We start from the raw sequence: 19,567 nt of genomic DNA on the forward strand, positions 1-19,567 counted from the left end.
ATGATGCTGCACATTGTTTTGTTGGCTTTACTTTATTTCTCGAAACAGCAGTTGATATCGAGTGCAAGTTGATTTTTTCACCTAATCAGCAGTTAATTGTAACTGAGAAAGCAAAAAAAACTTAATTCCAAGCAAAGGTAAATAAAAAGAGCAAACAAAATCTTTGAATGAAAAGGGAAAAGAAGCTTGTGAAGGGAAAGAGGGTGAAGAGTATCATCTGATGCTGGAATGGATCACTTCTAGGAGGCAAAAAAGGTAAACAAAGTACCCTTTCTACGGACTCGAAAAGACATTTTCATCCTTTCACTTTGATAATCACTTGTGCAATTGCTTTGCACTTGTCGGTTTAGTGACACAAAGATTAACCTGACCAAAATAACTAGAGATGAGAGAGGCAAAGTTGAATAGTGGCCAGTACAGAGGAAAAGCAGAACGGCCAAGATAAATAATAGCATTTGATAGACAAGGAAGTAAAGAGAGAGGAAAGGATAAAAGCCGATTTATAATTCCTTAATCTCATTAAACTAATCCAATTAAAAGGTCTATTTGATCAGATGAAAAGATAGATGAATGAATTGTACACAGAATGAGAGTAAAGATTAAAAGGCAAGGCAAGATGAGGCGGACAACAGCAAAAAAATAAGGAGCTCTTTGAGCAAGTTAAATGAACCATTTTGAAGGGAAAGATGATGAAAAAATGGTTCCTTTCTTTTGCTTTCCTTTCATTCCTCATCATCACCGTTTTTCTTTATCTCAATTTTGATAGTTGTTGGTAATCTTTTGAAAAGACTTTGTGACCATCAACATCAATCAGTGAACCAATTTCAAGTTGACCAGATAAATAGATTATCTCAATATGAAGAGTAAAAAAAGTGACGAAAGACCAATTTGATCACTTTCTTTTCTTTTCTCTCGACATTTTACCAAATTATCTGTAGTCTGGAACATTTTAGGAGCAACAATTCTCGATGAGCAGACTACGTTTACAATCGATACTAAACTATACTGAGCAGTATAAAGTTAAACCTTGATGACTTTTTTCCGGCATAAGTGTCGAAACTCGTAAGCAATGCGTTTCATGCTAAGCATGAATTTATGGGAATATAGCAAGAATCACATAGAGCTTTGTCACTTGTCTTGGAATAACGATATTGAAGAAGTTTTCATCCAAATTTTCTTGGATATTTCAATACTGCAACAAAACAAAACTTTTAGTGATTTTCACAGTAGTTAATTCAATAGAAACGAAAATAATTCGAGAAAACCGCCCTTCCACGCTGAATGACGATTTTACTTATAATTTTATTAAATTTCTCAAATTCGTCCATATCTAAACAAAAATCTAAAAGCAAAATAACCAAATGATTTCATTTACTGCGTCATCTGTCAGTCACTAATAATGAGCAAACGTAAGCTGATATCAAAATGATTTAAAACTCGCACCAATTATTCATTACTCAATGTGAATCATCAAAAAGTTGCTTTTCTCCGATACCGGGAATCGAACCCGGGCCTTCTGGGTGAAAGCCAGATATCCTAACCACTAGACAATATCGGATCATGTTTGAAAGGGTTTATAACTAACATTTAAACAAAAAGTTGGCAACCAGAAAAGCATCTAAATCTATGCAGCATGCATCATGTCAAGTCTGTGAAATTATCGTTACCTAAAGTCTACATTTGTGGACTCCTGATAAATTGACAAGATCTTCGAATTTAAGAGACAAACATCAATTTTAATTTCATTTTTTGACTTGATCAACATAAACAAAAAACTAGGATTTAAGTAAGACAGGTCTAAAAATAGAGTTGATTTTTGATTATAATTGGATTGAAATTAATGTTTTTAAAATTTGCGCCAGAAACATTAGCCAGACAATTTCAGGAACTGAACTTCACATCATACTGCCCCAAAGACAAGCTCATTGACCCACTCATTGAATTATTCGTACAACACTTTTTTGTGTTTCAGTCGAGTTTGATGCTTCAAGTACTTTGAAGATATATCGAGTTGCAGGTTTTGCTTCACCTTGAATTTTACTTTTGCTGACTAGCAAATTGTTTTATTGATACGATAATTTTGTGCTTATGAGAACATTTTTTATTGATTTATGAATTGACATGACAAACTTGGTAATTGAAAAAAATGGTTAGTAATTTGTTGATGTGCTTAACAGTCAAAGGATGCAACAAATGTTAAATCAACAAGATGAGATGAAAGGCAAGATGAAAGAAAATTAAGTCTAATTGGCTTTTTTCCTTCTTATTTTTTCTCTTTCCTTTCTTCTTTCTATTGACAACTTTTCTATCTTTACATTTTCTCCTTTTCCATGCTTCCTTCTCATACTCGTCTCTTTATACGATACTGTTGGCACATGTTGATGAGACATAATTCAATCATGTTAAGACTAAAGTGAAAAGCTAAAAATATCTCATCATTATCATCATTATATACAAAGGAAAACCTCGAGGCTATTAGTTTTATTCCTTTACCAGTTGACATTGAGTACGAAAAAAAGAGACTAAAAAGGTTGAGAGAAGCGAAAAAAATACATCAATAATTCTGATTAAGAAACGGGAAAAGTGAAGCTCACTAGTCTACAAATGATGAAAAAAAACTTTGAGTTCCATTCATTTTCGCTTTCGTTCACCTATCCATTCACCAATCAAATGAAAGTCACGATGCAATCAAACGTTATTGTTTTGATATTGTCATTATCTTGAACTTTTGTTGAATATATATTGAAAAATTTGACAAACAAAGTTGTCAATTTCACCATACCAAGAGTTGTCATGGAATGAGAAAAGTTGTAAAATTTTGAAATGGGTTGAGTGTAAAGTGTTGAACAATAATCTGAATGAAAAAGCTGTTGAAAAGCTCATATAGATCTTTGTTCATCATCAATTTACCATTGATAACATCCAATGAACATTAGCATGAAATCAGGTTGAATCGCTCATTGAAACATTGAAAATGGTGCAATGAATTGGATGTAAAAAGCATTGGTTTCCAGACAATGATGAACGAGTGCAAAGGAAACACACGCAAACCAATAGTGCAATACAATGAGAAATGAATTAGAGGATTGATATTGCATTTAGGATACTTTCCGTTTGTAGGAGTTCAATTTATCAAGCTGGAAACATTTGATGTAATAATTAATTGATTTCACAATGAATAGACTCAATCTTTGGAAAGTTTTTTCCTCTTCTTTTTTTGCTTCTCTTGATCGAGACAATTTATTTATCCATTTATGTCAGAAAAACATTTTTTTTCTTCTTCTTTTCGTCGCAAAAATGAAAATGGCAAAACAAGCTCAAACTAGACAATTGAGCAAAGCAAAACTCATTAAATAATCTAATTGTTTCCAAGGAATACAATTAAGACAGTGTGCGATTCATTTGATAGATTGTTGTTTCAATTATTGTTGCACATTTGGCTGCCATTCTTGTGCTTACTTTTTGATAGGAAAGTATTACAATTTGCATCTCGATGAGGAGGAGTAACATTCACAAAAAAGTCTCGTGAACCACAAATTGATAAATTAATCTTTTTACCATTGTAATGTTGATGCAAATAATGGATAATATTTGGTGAACAATGAGTCTTGGCAAGCAAGTAGCAAGAAAAAAATCATCAATTGAATTTTTCAACCCTTTAACATCCTCCCTCAATTGGGAATCATCAATAACTATACATCATTTAGTGTGTCTTTCGATCTCTGTTCACATCTTTATAATACCTATTCATTTCTCTCTTTTATATTTTGTCATTTCTCTTTTTTTCTCTCTTGCTTCTTCTTCTCATGCTTTTGTTTGTAAATCTTTTGCCTGGTGTTGCTGGTGTTGATGTTGATGATGGTGATGATGATCCTGATGACGCCATTTAAAAGGATAACAATGAAAATTTCTCACCTTTTACTCTATTTTCTTGCTTCTTTTTTTCCTCTTCTTCTTCTGTTAACGATATCATTGTCAGATGGAGTCGACATTCCGATTCATCGATGCTTCAATTGATGATCACTTCATTCTTTCAGCATTTCTTTCTCTTGTCTCATTTTTCTTTGTCTGTTGCCATTCATTCAATTTCACTTGACTTTCCTTTATTCTGCCCATTTTATAACCAACTGAGAATTAAATCATCTTCATCTTTTTCAACATTTCCAATCCTTCAATCCAAATAATTCTGATCAGCCTTTTCAATGATAAATCTGTTGATGAGATTTCCGTATAGTCTATACTGACCCTGTTCTGAGTCAAGATGCTAGCTTGATGTGGGCTCTACAGAGCGTTTTTACCCATTGAGCCTATTTACAGTTATAATTTATTAAAGATTGGGTAACGTGATTGAGTGCCTAATATGGCTTAGGAGATGTTGTCCAACTGTTCGGTGATGTTAATGTTGCTTTAATCGTTGACTGTATTTGGGCAATAAACACCTCAAGTGTACCATCTATTAACTGTTACCCTGTAACTTTGGTCAATGAATTTGCTTCTACTACATAAATGAGTACATGAGTACATGAGTTGTCTACTTCGTTACACTAATAAAGTAAGTTGTCTTTTAAGCATATTCCCTATCTACCGTATTCAATTATAATACCAACAGTATATAAACAAATAACAAGAAGTTTAATCAACAGTTGATCACCAAACATTTCCAATCTATCATTATGTTCATTATGAGTCTCACCATACCCTTGATTTTCATGATTATTTTATTTCGACTGTTGTGAAGTTGTTCGCACTTAACGGCACTTATACATGGACGTATTAGCTGAATGGCCCTGAACTAGTTGCAAATTGGCCCTCAATAATTCAAGTATCATTATAATCAATCCAAAATAGTTGGCAATCGTAGTCCCCGCACTGGCTACTGGCAACCTAATAAGAATACACAAATATCGCGAATGCACACAGATTGGCATTAGAATAAGTTCACATGAAATTACAGCAACTGATGAAGAAAGAAGGAGTGAAAAAGGTAAAAAATATAAAATTTATAGAGTGAGCTTATTAGACGTGGGTAATTTAGGCAGTTCATTAATACTCTAAGACTGGAGAAAATTGTGTGATATGGGAAAATGGATGAAATTATCACGAATGAGCACAAATGTGTAGAGATGAATGCATAAAAAGAGTAAGACAGTTGAAAACAATGTACATGTTAAGAAAATTGCAATTCTCTTGATGATTGTCTTGACTGAGGAAACAAGATTAATTAAGGATACACACCTCATCAAGCTGGATTTTGGTCCTTTCTTTCCAAATTAAACTTGCTCTTTGTTATTCTACCACATTATTGTCTCTAGTAGAACTCAAAATTGTAAAACTAGTATCATTCTGGGTTCTTTACAAAACTTGAATCACCATGAATCTACTTTAAACATTAAACAGAAAATAGTAGTTGCTAAACAAAAATTCAATAGAAAATGATTTTTTCCTTCTCAACACAGAATGGAGACAAACTCAACGTTCTAATGCACCATCATATCAGAAACCCTGAATCAGTAAATTTCCTGGACGGGAATCTACTTTGTATTTCCTTTTCCTATTTGCAATTTTCGTTTCCTGATTCAATCCAATTTTACAATGCCAATGAAATTAAAGTTTAAAATATATTATATTTTCCATCTTCCTTCACTCGTACATTTCACGAATCTTTTCATCTAAACTTTTGTCTTTCATTTTACTTAACCTTAACGAGAAATAATTATGATTGCAAAGCCTCTATTCAGTTGCAATGAAAATCAATGATACAATTGTGGCTGTCTAAACAGTTTGTGGCCCTTGACTGCTCAACTTGCATTCATGCTCATCATTACTTTGGCTAGTCTCATTAAGGCATCTTTTTCCACCAGTCATTTGCTTGATCTTGACCATTAACTTGCACTGTTTGATAACTTGTATCAGATTAAACGGTGAATCAATAGGTTGAATAAATTGAATAAAATAATGAGATGATTTTTGGTTTCGATCAAAGAAAATGAGAAATGCAAAAAAGTGCGTTTGATTGTTTGATTGAATCAGCAAAGGCAAGAAACTGGGTAAAAATGGCAACAAAAAAACACTATGCAAACCTTAATTAATTGCAATAAAGGGAAATTAAATTAATGAAGAAAGATTAAATGGACTTGATTTCCATTGGGTTGATCATTTTCCATGATATTCTCCATCGTTTGCAGAGTTATCACAAATGATACAGAACAGAGTAACCATTGAACCATGCAATTAAAGGTAATTAGAGGAGCAAAAGGTATACTTTCCAATATTCATGCAAGATTCATTTCATTGAGAGCACAAAAAACTTGCATCTTCTCTTCTCAGTCTCAGTTTTACTTCTTACTCTTGTGCACCACTTGACATTAATCACACTCTTTTATTACTTCCTGCTGGAAAAGTGTTGTGTCCTGTTGTTACAGGTGATGATGCTGGTAAATACTTTACTTGCATTTCTCTTTTTCAACATTCCTTTTGAATCTGTTCGCGATTAAAGTCAATTCTCTGTTCATGCCTGCCCTAAAAACAATTGAGCTGAAACGATGCAAGAGAAAAGGCTACGTAAATGATGAAGTACTGGGAGTGAGATGCACCGAGGGAATGATAAGAGGAAGATTAGTGTGTTGTGAAGAGAGAAACGCAAAGAAAAAAAACTCAAATGAGCAAAGGTTGGCTTGATTGGTTTGCTTTTGTCTGTTTATTTTCTTGTGAAAATAGTGGAACCATTTGCAGTTAATGATCTGGAAAAATCAATTTAATGTAAACTACGGTTTAATTGAATCACGTGTTGAAGTGAAATTACCAACAGATTAAACCCTGTGAAAAAAGTATCAAAAACAGCAAAGTTCAACAGCACAATTTATTGCAACACTTTTATTAGTTAAACATTTTGCTTGTTGTTGGGTGAACACTTTTGTTTGGTCCATTTCTTTAATTACGATAAATTGTTATTTGATTGAGTAGTTCACAGTAACTTTTTGTCCCTTAAAAGATTCACGTTTCTTCGCCGCCACGAAACATTGGAAGAAGATATTGGATGTGATAAAATTGTACAGTTGGCTTCAAAAAACCTAAATGAAGACCATGACTAGGACATAAGTTATCTACCGACATGAAAGTAATACTTCTTTCATACCGATCGCGAAATTAATATCTGTGTTGGGAAATTTGCTGTTAAATGAGCAATAGTTTAAAGAAAACATGAAAATAAATGAATACCCCCAACACATTCATTCAGACAGTTTTATAATCAATCTATTATATAATGGATTCTTATTGGTCGTATACCTTCTTACAATACTTTCTTGTTAGTCGTTTCGTTCCTAATACGTTGAATCTTTTTCTTTTCTAATGAAAACTGAAAGTACAAGCCTTATAAGACTCGAAATCTAAATCGATAGAGAATTTACCATTCAAAATCGAAATTTTATGACAAAATGTCACAATCATCATCCAATCTTAGGAAAAATGAAATAAACCTGATATTATAGTTCCATTGTCTTTGATTTCCAACAATTAAATTAGCATTTAATTTGTGATTTTTAAACATTTTGCACAGAAACAATATGGTTAATACCGTTTTTGAAAACTGGTCATGCCCAAATGTCATTAAATCGTTTTCGAAGTATCTTACAATGAAGCATGCTATGCTCCGAATGAAGACATTCGAAAATGTTGCTTTGTCAGCTCAAGTTTTCGACAAAACATACAGATCAGATTTTACTACAATTCAAAATATTAGAGTACAGAACCTTTTGTTGTGGTCTACAGATTTCAATAAAGATTCGCAAATCGAGTGAACTAAATGAAATACATCGATTATTCAGCCGTGATTGTTCATTTTTGAAGTTAGAGGTAGATGCATATGCAAAAGCGAAAATTAGCGAGGTGAAAGTTCACCTTTGCACACAAAGCCACTTAGAAATCTAAAAACTGTCATCTAAGACAGCGCGTCTGTACTTTTAAACGTTTAACTTGATGTTGTTGTGCTGAGGGTATAAAAGTAATGAAAATACTTTGTGAGAATTTCGTGTCAATGATTTTGCAAAAAACGAGGTTTTTTTACTGTAACCAATCAATTATGTCTTCGCCATCTCTATCAGTAAATTGTTTAAATCCAACAAGATTGTCAGGTTTACACTGAATTTGCACTAACTTCTCGACTTGTGTTAGCCATTTCGAACACAGTGAATCGTAATAAGTCAGAGAAAAGCAAAAGCTAGACCTAACAATCCATAAAGGAAGCAATCCGACAACCTTACCACCATCATTGAGTTTGACACCGAGAACAAGAGGGAATCAAAGACGAGGAGACAAACCGAGAAAAGGAAGGGAAACAAGGTTGAATGGCACTGGCACACCGGGCTTTGACGGTTCATCCTTTAAGCCAAATATTCAAATGATAAAGATTGAATTTGATAAAAAATAATGAACTAGAACAAAGCTTCTAAACACAATAAAACATTTTATTTTTAAAACTTGATTGAAAATCATTTACTGGCAAGCTGTCCGAAATATCGAAACTGTTGCCAGCGTTCTGGTTAATTTTACAAATAAACTTGCAGTTCATTCAGAAATGCACGTACATATTATTGGGCACTCTCTTCGTGCCCATGTGGCCAGTTACGCTGCAAACCTCATGCCGGATAACTCGATGATTCACCGAATTACAGCACTAGATCCAGCGGGACCAGGTTTTGAATCAATTCTATATCAACTCAAACCATCTCTTGCAAATTATGTTGAGGTCCTGCATACAGATTATGCAGAAATTGAATACGTTGGTAAGATATCATATAATAGTATCTATAGGTAAGATAATTTTACAGACATATCTTTATATCAACCTTTTCTTCATAGGGTTTGGGCTCAAAAATCTAACTGGAAATATTGATTTCTTCCCCAACGGTGGATTTCAACAACCTAGATGTGAAAAAAAGAAAGCACTGTATAGACTTTTCAAGAAAGGATTTGTTGATGGTAATTTTCAAATCAAAATGACAGCTGCAAATAGTATAAGCCTCTGATTGTGAAAAGCATAACTGTGATTTTAAATTCAGAAATTCAACGCTACTTCACACAAAAGCAGTTACTGGTGTTAAATTTTTGTGTTTACGGTTTCAAACATATTTTTTGTTTCTAATCTAGGTGTTATTAGCTGATATCACGGGTTACCACGAAATTAATGCTTTTCAAGCCTGACCAGTTGACTGACGATTGTCAATTCATTGGATATGCATGTGGAAGCCATCAAGAATTCCTTAGAGGACTATGCACGGATTGTGGTGAAGATGGAAGCAAATGTGCGATCTATTCTGGTTTTGGTGAAAGTCAACAAATACAAGAAGAGGTCCAAAATAGGCCGAAACAAGAGTATTACTTTCAAACTAAGCAAGATCCCCCATATTGCTGTAAGTATTCTAAGTCAGTTATTCATTTTCTCCAACTAATTACTCTCTTTTTGTCAAATAGTTCATCATTATGGGATCAGATTTACTGCCGAGAACGTTGAAAGGCTGCGCTTTTTTTCATATAAATTGGTTATTTACGGATCTAAGGACTCTATTTCTTACAATTCAAAATTATAAAATCGTCCGAAAAATCCAGCTAATATTCCTGTTTATAAACTGCATCTGCGAGAAAATAATATAGGTGTGATAAATCGAGCTGAAATGACTTACATTGTGGGCGCGAGAGGCATTGTCGCTTTTTTCAGATATAATATTGTCATTCATTGCTTGGTAATTAGCTACTTGAGCAAATATGATGAAGGGTAAGGCAAATAATAAGCAAATAATCTTGCTGTAAATAAAACATAAATTCGTTATCCCAAACAGAGTCCGTAGAAAGTTTTAAGCAACACTTTGCTCGAATGAAGTATTTCAGGGTCCTTACGGCACAGTGACGTTTTTTCCGTGTCCAGATGATCGCGAAAATCACGTGCTAAATCTAAAAAGTTTAAACTATGTACCTCCAATTCAAATGAATCACGCAGGTTAGTGTACCTAACTCGAGATTGATTAATCTACCGAGATCTAACTTTCTAGACCTAGATTCAAATGTAGTCACTAAGTTTTTTCAAAATTAACTTTATGATTAGAAAAACCTGAAATTTACATCTCTGACTTATATTTGTATTGCAGCAACAGGACCCTGCATCAGCTCAATACGTTGCGTCAGGATATCCGCAAGATAATCCAATATCCAGACCGCATTATACAGGCCATCCTCAATCCGCTCAACATCCCAGTCATCAGGTGAATCACGCAGGTCAGTTTGTTTAATATTTGTGAACGTAATTATCCAAAGCTTAACTCAATTTATATCATGGGACCTGCTAACTGTGTAAATTTTGGTATGCATGGTTGCTAGTTATTATCTTAATGTTGGTCATGTTAAGGACTTTGTTAGAGGACAGAATTTTCCCCTGAATGATTGTGATAACCGAAGGATTCTTATTTGGAATGAACTGAGTATCATGCCATCAGCTTATGATACTGTTAAAATGTTAACTGAAGGTGATCCTTTCCCTGCTTCAGTTAAACATCGCAACGATGCAACAATTCTTAAAACAGCTATTATTTTCACTGCTAATAACAATGTATTCAATAAGAAATGAAATGGATATGGAATTCTAGAATAACTTTTTATGTATAGAAACTATGTGATTCCCTAAAACAAATAGATGGTTGTCCTCATCCTTTATCTTATTATAAATGAATAAAGAAATATATAGGGGTTTAAAAGTATGTTTATTATTTATTTCATTAAACAACAAAAGGTCTTCTATTTGATACAAGACAAATTACATCATCATTTGTAGATAAACCTGTATAACCTCCCGCATTTCCTCAGGAGCTGCACAACCTTACTGTAAGGATCAAAAACTCTGGACTAATGTTGCAAGTAAAGGCTTACTAAGAGGTAATTTTCAAATACGATCTGGAAAGCATTTTAACATACTTTTGCCTCAAGGTGTCAGACACATTTAGGTGCAATCACGCATTTTCGATTTCACTAGTCCTGAATGATCCCCAAAACATTAAACAAAACTGCCAACTTGTTAGATATGAGTGCACCAGCTATAGCGATTGGTACCAACTCAATGGAATTTTAGCCAATAGATAAAAATGAGTCATTACAAACTCACATAAGATCATTACCAACTCACGCGATTTGAAAAGTTGAAAATACCTGATTGTGAATTTGGCATCTCCCCTGTGTCGCTCTCAAATTACGCACAGGATTGCTCATAGTTGCTATCGTTTCATTCGAGTTATTTTGCTGTAGTGCTCTTTCTTTCTGCCTCAATTCTTCCTGTAGATCTTCTATCATTTGTTTTTGCTATTCTATGGGGATAGCTGCTCTGGTTAAAGACTGCTTTTTACCTTCTAGCTCTGCATGAATCCAACATAGTTCGTCCACGCCATATCCTAAATGAATTTTTTGGTTACCTCCTTTGCTAGACCACCTATTGCAATTGTAAACCTTATATCTGCACTGACATGTTGATGATAGTTTTTAAATGTCATTATATCCTGACATGAGGGACTGAAAAGGCAATGAACTTCTAAATCTTCAAACTTTTCGATCGACTTCGGCCTGTTCTCGGTCTATTACGAAACCGCAAAGGTGACCTGCATGCTGGACATTTTCTCGCATAAGATGGATTAGATACTTTGCATGCTCGAAAGCAGGTATTGGAACACAGGGATTTGAGACAACGGTTGCATGTCTGGGACCTGTTATGCTCAAAAACTATATCCATGCAAACTACACATTCAAAATCTTGGATGGCTTGTGTATCAACGAATTTTTCTTGGGTTAACTGGTGAGGATCTGGTTTTGAGCATTTTCCATTATCCTTAAAACATTTGGATCGGGAGAGGAGGGTCATTATCTTAATCAAATGGGTAATGGACAGGAGCCGGAGCCGCAAAATTATTTCATCTATTTGGCTGTTGAATTGACTCCAGATCAACGCCCAGAGGAACTGAATTTCTGGAGGTCGATGGCTGATTCATAGCTTGTATCGCAACCTAGAAAAAACAAAACATTAACTATTAAATATAAATAATTATATTATAGTTTTTAGTGACAAATAGCAGCATTGTGGTTGATAAAGCGAGTTAATTCTTTTAGGGAGTCTCCCGCTTTTCGTTAAACCTTTTTATACATTCTTAAATCCATTGGTTTTTACCATATGGATAGTCATTACATGGTAATTAGGTTAAGTAATTAATATAGCAATTAGAATTACCAGTTTAACATAAACAATAACAGTTAAGGAAACATCATGCATCTATTTTCGTTAAATTTCAATCGAAAAGAGATAAATTTATTGTTGCGAAAGACAGGGAAGCGAAATTTGAAATCAATAAACTATGCAATGCAAACTGTTGCCAACTGTTTTATTTTCATCTTCATGTTTACCTCAAGTGATATCATTTTCTAGTGCAACTGATTGATATTTATAAGTACACTTTGTCTTTGCAACCTTTTTGAGTTCAATTTTTTCTCGTTTCTTCTTTTAACCATTTTTCCCAAAATTCAGCTTGTTTATCATCAACTAGATAGGGAATTAGAGAGGGATGATGTCATGAGAAGAAGAAAGAAGATGAAAGAAGAATGTCATCTTACAGTTGACTGGCCAATTCTATTAGGATGGCATGAGGTAATGCAACTGGTTTCCAACCGTTTTTTGTTTCTGTGAGCATCTTTTTTCACCGAGTTCGCAATTTTTCCTTTTCATTTTTTTCCATTTCTTTCAACTCTTGGATTGCTTTTGGTTTTACCTATGAATTTGGTTAAGTTGCTCATTTTTCTTCTTTTAGTCAACCTTTCAATTTGGATTTTTCATCTTCGTTCAAGATAATTAGTGATTCTCTGATATCATCTTGTGATGGAAAACAATTTGGATGTTCATCTTCAACTGTCACTATCATCTCTTCATATATGATATTAAATGAAAAGTGCAATTTTATCTTTCCTCTTGAAACTCTTTGTTTTATTATTCAAAATGGTTTCTATTTAAAATCATATTGTCAAAAATGTTGAACAATCAATCATTGGTGGAACAAAATCTGAATTTAAATGAAACAATCTTCATGTTTATACGCACATACATGAATAGTAATAACACTTTACTCAATGAAAACAAAAAAATATGAAACTTTTTTCTCTTGCTTTTCGTTCAACAGTAAAAAAAGATCAAATGATATTCAAAGTTTACATTTCATTCTTACCATTTTTCCGTTCAAACAATTTCAAAACTTTTCTCATTCAAAATAGTTTTCAGTCTTTTGCTTACTTTTACAGACAATTTCAAAGTTTATATTGAACAGCCCAAGACAAAAACTTACAAACGTAAGTTGAATTGTTAAGTAGTTTAGCATGACGTTTACATCCAAATTATCATTTCTCAATGATATATCATGACGAGTAGGCAAAGACAAAAGATGAAAACGTTTGATAATGAATCCAAAGGTTTTTGAAGCGGATAAAGTTTTCATTTCTCATTGAAAGATATTAAAAGTTTTGTGCAAAATCTAAAACTCTTTTAAAGTGGAAAGTCCAGAGTTAAATCAGTGTCCATCACTAGTCAGTCGAGTTCATTTATCATGTTGCTTCTCATCCTTTGCTGTAAAAATGAACGAAATAAACAAACGACCAAAAAGGAAGGAAAAAAGTCTCTGATATTTTTGTCCTCTTTTTTGGAACCAAAAGACTAACATTATCATTCTTTTTTCTTCTTCTTCCCATTTTCTCATCTCATTTAACCTTACGTGTTTTTTTCTCTCTCAATGTTCATCTTGATACATTCTTTGTTGATCAGAAAAGCTCTTCTTCTTCTTCTTCACTTAGTCATCTGATGGATAGATAAGTTTACCTGTTACAGCATTAACATCATCAATCAACTGGTTCCGTTGATCAAAACACTTTTTTTTCTCTCTTTTCCCATTCCATTTCTTGTTCACTCGCCATCTTTTTTCTCCTTTTCTTTCTTTTTCTCTGATTTCTTTTCATTCCATCCCATTTCCACTCTTTCCTGTTCTCATTTTTCTCTCTCATCAAGACTTGTTTAACCCTTTTCCAGACTGGTAAAACAATGAAACACCTAAATGCTATTATTGATGCTTCTTTTGGTCAACCTCCAAGAGATGGCATATTGCCTTTCCTTTCGATTCGCGAAAATCATTGTCTTTAAATCAAAAAGTGAACCAATTTCTTTGTCCATTGCTTGATTCATTTAGATTTGATATCATAATAATGATGATGATGATGACGATGATGATGAAAAGCGAATTGAGCGGAAAAAAGATAATGACAAGAAAGTGTGTGCAAAGAAGATTCGGATGTTGATAAGAAAGAAAAAGAAAGAAAAGGATAAAAAAGAGGAAAATGTTGACCAAGTGATTGATAGGTTAAAAGCCTTGATAAAGGCTCAAATATAGTCTTGACCATTGGACCATTTACAGACCATTCATTATAATGAAATTTGTCTTTATTTTCATTTTCTATATCCGTTTATTTCTTTCTCCCTTTCCATGGTAACTTACAAAGTCACTCATTGATAAACTCCGAGTTGAATCAATTCATTTGAAATAGAAACGTTTATCGACAAAATACAAAATCATTTATCGCTGCAATCAAATCATTTCGATTCCAATGTAAAGGCAACCTAATCAGCTTTGTTATCTGATTCTCACAACTAAATATTCACAATACTTTTTGAACTTGAATGGTTTTCATTTGGCGTAAAAGTGAAAACTATAGACCATGAAAATCAATTGGCAATTAGTTTACATCTTTATGCATCATAACTACCCGCTTTCAATCGCCATTCATCAATTTTTAGCAGCATTCAAGTGCACCTTCATCGTTATCGAGAAGAAACTATTTCAACATTTACTTTTGCATTTACAGTCAAGGTAGGGCCATCTTGTATATGCGAATGAAGTCAAACAAAATCCCTTGAAAACTTGGATTCTACTAAAATGATATTTGACGAACTGGTGATTTAGAAGAGGAAATGCTTGAAACGTTATGACTAGGGCTTGCATTTTGGGTAGAAAAAAGTAGGTTTCTTGGGAATGAAAAGTTGTTTCTCGGGAAAATTCCGGAAAATGGAGAAAATTGAAGTAAATGCGGAAAAATGTTCTATTTCATTGAAGTTTTATTTTCTATTGAATTGATGAATAGCAAGATACTTTTCAATGTTTTCTTCTGTCATTGAAAGTCTGTTTTGGCGCAAGAAATATTTGACAACGGAGAAACATCTCTCAACTTCTACAGAGGTTAGTGGCGCGTATTTTGTCCGTATATTGAACTCGATATCAAATGAGCAAATTGTTCAATGTCGGGATTTTTGTTGAGAGAACTCTGTAATTTTGATAAATAACATCTCACCATGAATTTCATCTGATAAACCTGTTCTAATTGTGATTTCAAATCGTTTTGTTCGATTAGGTCTTTGACATCAACCATCGTTCATAACTTATGACCATTCAATTTCTTGATAAGTCTTCATTTCGATTGCATACATTGCTTGCACTAACCATCATTGTTTTATTAACAATAACACGTTTGTCAGTAATTCTAATTCTGATCTTCAGATCAATTGTTTGGACCATTTTGATTGCATTCTTGGCTTCGTTTAACAATTAATGCTTCTACACATTATGGTTGATACTGTGGTGTTGATGGTGCCAAACATTAGCAGTTATTGGGTTTTATTACAAGAGCGGTCAAATACATTCTTACTAAACCACTTGTTCAAGCCCTTGGTTGGAAGCAAATTGATTGACCCTAAACCTGCTAATCATCTTGAACAGTCAAAATTTACAATACGATGGAAAGTCAAAATATTTAATTCACAATATAATGTCAGTGCGATCGCAACTCCATCTTTTAGGAAAGAAATGAACAATAAATTATGTGATCCCGTTCATAGTTTGTTTATATTGATCACATCCAGTCCTGAACGGTGGAGGCATCCGTTTCTCAATTATCTTGTCAAATGTGATCAAATAATTGTAACCAGATTTCAATTTGGATATCTTTTGACTACTCAAGGGTAGCTCATTGGACTGGTGAATAGATATTGAAGCATCCAAATCATCTGTGAAAGCTTCCACGTTTGGTTTACGTCCAAATTCAATTTCAAGAGTCATCAGTTCACCATTTTTGGTTGTCAACAATCCATTTCCTCCCCCTCATCACTGAACCTGGACAAACGAACCTTTAAATCACGTGAAGATCGAATTGGTTTACCCAATTTACTAAAGAAAGTGTAACATCTTTTACCCAAACCAAAGTTGATACTTTCCAGTGTTGGGACAATCTCATGGCAAGGAATTGGAAACACTTCAAACGTACCAGTTACTTGGTTAATCGTTGGTATCATCAAATTACACTTAATATCCTCCTCTTTGGCCTTATCAGCATTAAAATTGCGCCTAAACACCTCATTGGCTAATTCAACAACTTCATTGGTTTGAGATCACTCTTAAAGCAAAAAGTAACTGAGGGTAAATCAAATATTTCAGCAAAGGCTAAATTGGTGATTATAATCGGAAAGCTTGCGTAAACTATTGATGTTCGATATGATGCTCCATCTGTTGTGAATAAAATGAACAATAAATTATGTGATCAATCCATTTGTAAACAATCAAAAAAGCCTTGAATTAAGATGAATGTTTGTTTTAATTTTACTTGTCAATAAATTCATGTAGTTCATTACTTTTTTAAACAATCGACATCACAATAAGACAACAAAATGTATTCAAGCACATCCATATGGAACCTCGGAACTTTTTTTTATTTCTAACTGATCTTATACTTGTGTCCGCTTTGAATGCCAATACATTTTCAGCATTGTGAAGATATTTTTCAATTTATTAAATATCTATAGATTAGTCAAGGTTTTAAAAATCTGATAAAATAAGTCAAAAAATAACGAATTTCTGAAAAATATCTTTATTCAATAAGGTGAGTGATAAACTTTACTTTAGTGACTTAAGAGTTTGAGTTCCAGTTATTCGGCACTGAATTGCAACAGACATTGTCCGTTGTGTTGCTTGAAATAGATTATTTAGTTCATAAAAATAAGATTCAACTCACTATTCATCAATAACATTGTCTAAAGTCTAAAGTATTGTGTCTAAAGTACTTCTTCAGACCAGAGGTCTGAGAAAGTTGGCCTACCCATAAAAGACTTAAAATGATCACAAATGCTTTTTTCAGAAGTCATGCATCTATGACCATTGATTTGCATGATTTTTTTCAATACTTTAGACTGAAGTTAATCTAAATGAGAAATCATTGGTGAACTGAAGCCTTATGCCTGTAGTTAATCTAGAACAAATCTCAATCTTAAGATTAATCTAAAATGTAATCCTAATGTTAAAGTCAATCTAACGCTGATCTTAATTGAAAATTCAATAGTAAAAGCTATCTTAATCCTTAAGTTAATTAGAAAGCTAATCACAATAGAAAGACGATGTTAAAGATTATCTCAATGGTAAAGGCTATCTCAATGGTAAAGGCTATCTCAATATTAAAGGGTATCTCAATTTAAAAACCCATATATTACCCCTACAGTCAATTACAAGTCAATCAGTAGACAATCAAAAGACAAATCGCAATATGAAAGTAAATCTAACACATACAATCAATCCTGTAGCCAAGCTTATGACTAATCTCAATTACACACCAAATTTTACCCCCACAGTCAATTAAGCTAGATGTAATTGATTTCAAGCAATCACTTTAATTGTTGCTGGTGGCGAAGATGATTGTAAAAAAGGAGCGATGATTGAGGAGAGAAAATGGATTGCAAATGATATCAAATTCTCCGAACCAATAAGCAAGGTGGCACTTAAGCAACTGGAAAGATTAACAAAATGATTTAGGAGATGATTCTAGACATAAAACTTCACTAATAATTGTATTTCATCAATGCTAAATGCAATTGATTTCAAGCACTCGCTTTAATTGTTGCTGGTGGTGAAGATGATTTTAAAGTTGTAAGTTAAAGATGAGCACTTGTGAAAAAATCTATGTTGTCTGTTGCTGGAAAAAAACAAAATGAAACAGGATGATGAAGAAAAAACCGTTATGGGAAAGGGATAGATCCGGGTTTTTTCTTCTTCTTTTATACTTTATTCACAAGAAGAATTCCCATAATCCGCTTTATTTAGATACACAAAATTTAGGTCGTGTTTCAAATTAAGTTTGAAATTAAAATAGATTCATGATTAATTACATCCAATACATTCATAGATAATAATCGTGGACATATTGAGGTTAAATGTGATTAAAATAAAAGATGAAATTAGAAAATGAAAGAAGAAGGGTTAGAATAGTTAGTTGAGTTTAAAGGGTTATAATGATTGATTGACGCCGTGCCCCCTTTAGTTACTTTGTTTTAATACATAAATGTAAAATGCAATCAAACTTATTCCGCATAAAGCAAATGCATCATCAATCAAATCATGTAGATACCTTGGGACATGTTCTTAACTCATCCTAGATCACGCGTTCAATTCATTGATTAATTTGTGACAACACGACTGAAGGTTAATAAAAGTGGGGTATCTTGTGTATCTTTATTACTACTAAGACGCTTGTCCGTATATTTTTGAAGCAAGATAATGCATCAACGAAACAGCGTAGAGGCAATCTAAAAAATCTATGCGATAGGCCTTGTTAAGCACTATTGATAACCAAAGATAGAGCTTCGTGCTATTATCAATGCGGACTCGAATGACCTACGAAGTTGGCAACTTTAAATTTGAAGAACTTGAAAACGGTTAATCACAGATAGAAATTGTTATGATTTTTTTGAGCTCAGCTTATGAAATTCTACTCAGAAAAAAGTTCCGCACCTTAACTCAAAAGGATAAAACAGTCAAGATTTCTGGAGACCCTCCTTTTGCGAATACTCGTTTGTCATATTTTTAGGTAAAGGTCATCCAAGGTCATTTTTTGGAAATCGCTCCTAACGATATTATAGAACAATTAAAGGGCACATCATACATGTATATGACATGCGACTCCATTAATTTACCCATTTGCTGGCTCTCATGTCTCTATCTCGATTTTCTAGGTCGTACGGTTCGCTGTGCATTGATTTTTGAGCGGTTACTATTTGCTTCATTTGTTTGTTTTATCCTGTATGCTTGAACGCAGTAACTATACGCATAACTACGAGCATTTTATACTACAGATCGTAGACTTGAACCATGAAATTTTGGGTATTGAATAATCATATGTTCGACCTTAAGGTCATGCAAGGTCACTTTCATATTTGGCCTCTGAATATAATCTAAAAGTCATTTTCTGATATGCAAATTTTTTTGGAATCGGTTGTCTTTTTAAATTTTCATTACTCATACCGTTGTCAACATTAACAATAGCGTATGACTTTTGTCACCCGCACCCAAAATTAAATTAGATAAAAATCGTGTCAAATTAATAGGAAATAGAGATGGACAAAGGGGTGGACAGTCAAGAATCGACCTAATCGGGAAAAATATGCAACAGTTTATCACCGCCACTACCACCA

General features: G+C 33.4%; 1 non-coding gene across 1 annotated transcript; it reads right to left on the bottom strand.

The window, feature by feature from the left end:
- Window positions 1–1,486: 1,486 nt before the first annotated feature.
- Window positions 1,487–1,558, bottom strand: TRNAE-UUC (transfer RNA glutamic acid (anticodon UUC)). The gene has a single exon. It is a non-coding gene; the product is annotated as a tRNA-Glu (tRNA).
- Window positions 1,559–19,567: the final 18,009 nt, after the last annotated feature.

Source organism: Tetranychus urticae, chromosome 1 (genome assembly GCF_039701765.1).
Source record: "Tetranychus urticae isolate SD_2017Ah chromosome 1, NJAU_TeUrti_SD_1.0, whole genome shotgun sequence".
Taxonomy (NCBI): domain Eukaryota; kingdom Metazoa; phylum Arthropoda; class Arachnida; order Trombidiformes; family Tetranychidae; genus Tetranychus; species Tetranychus urticae.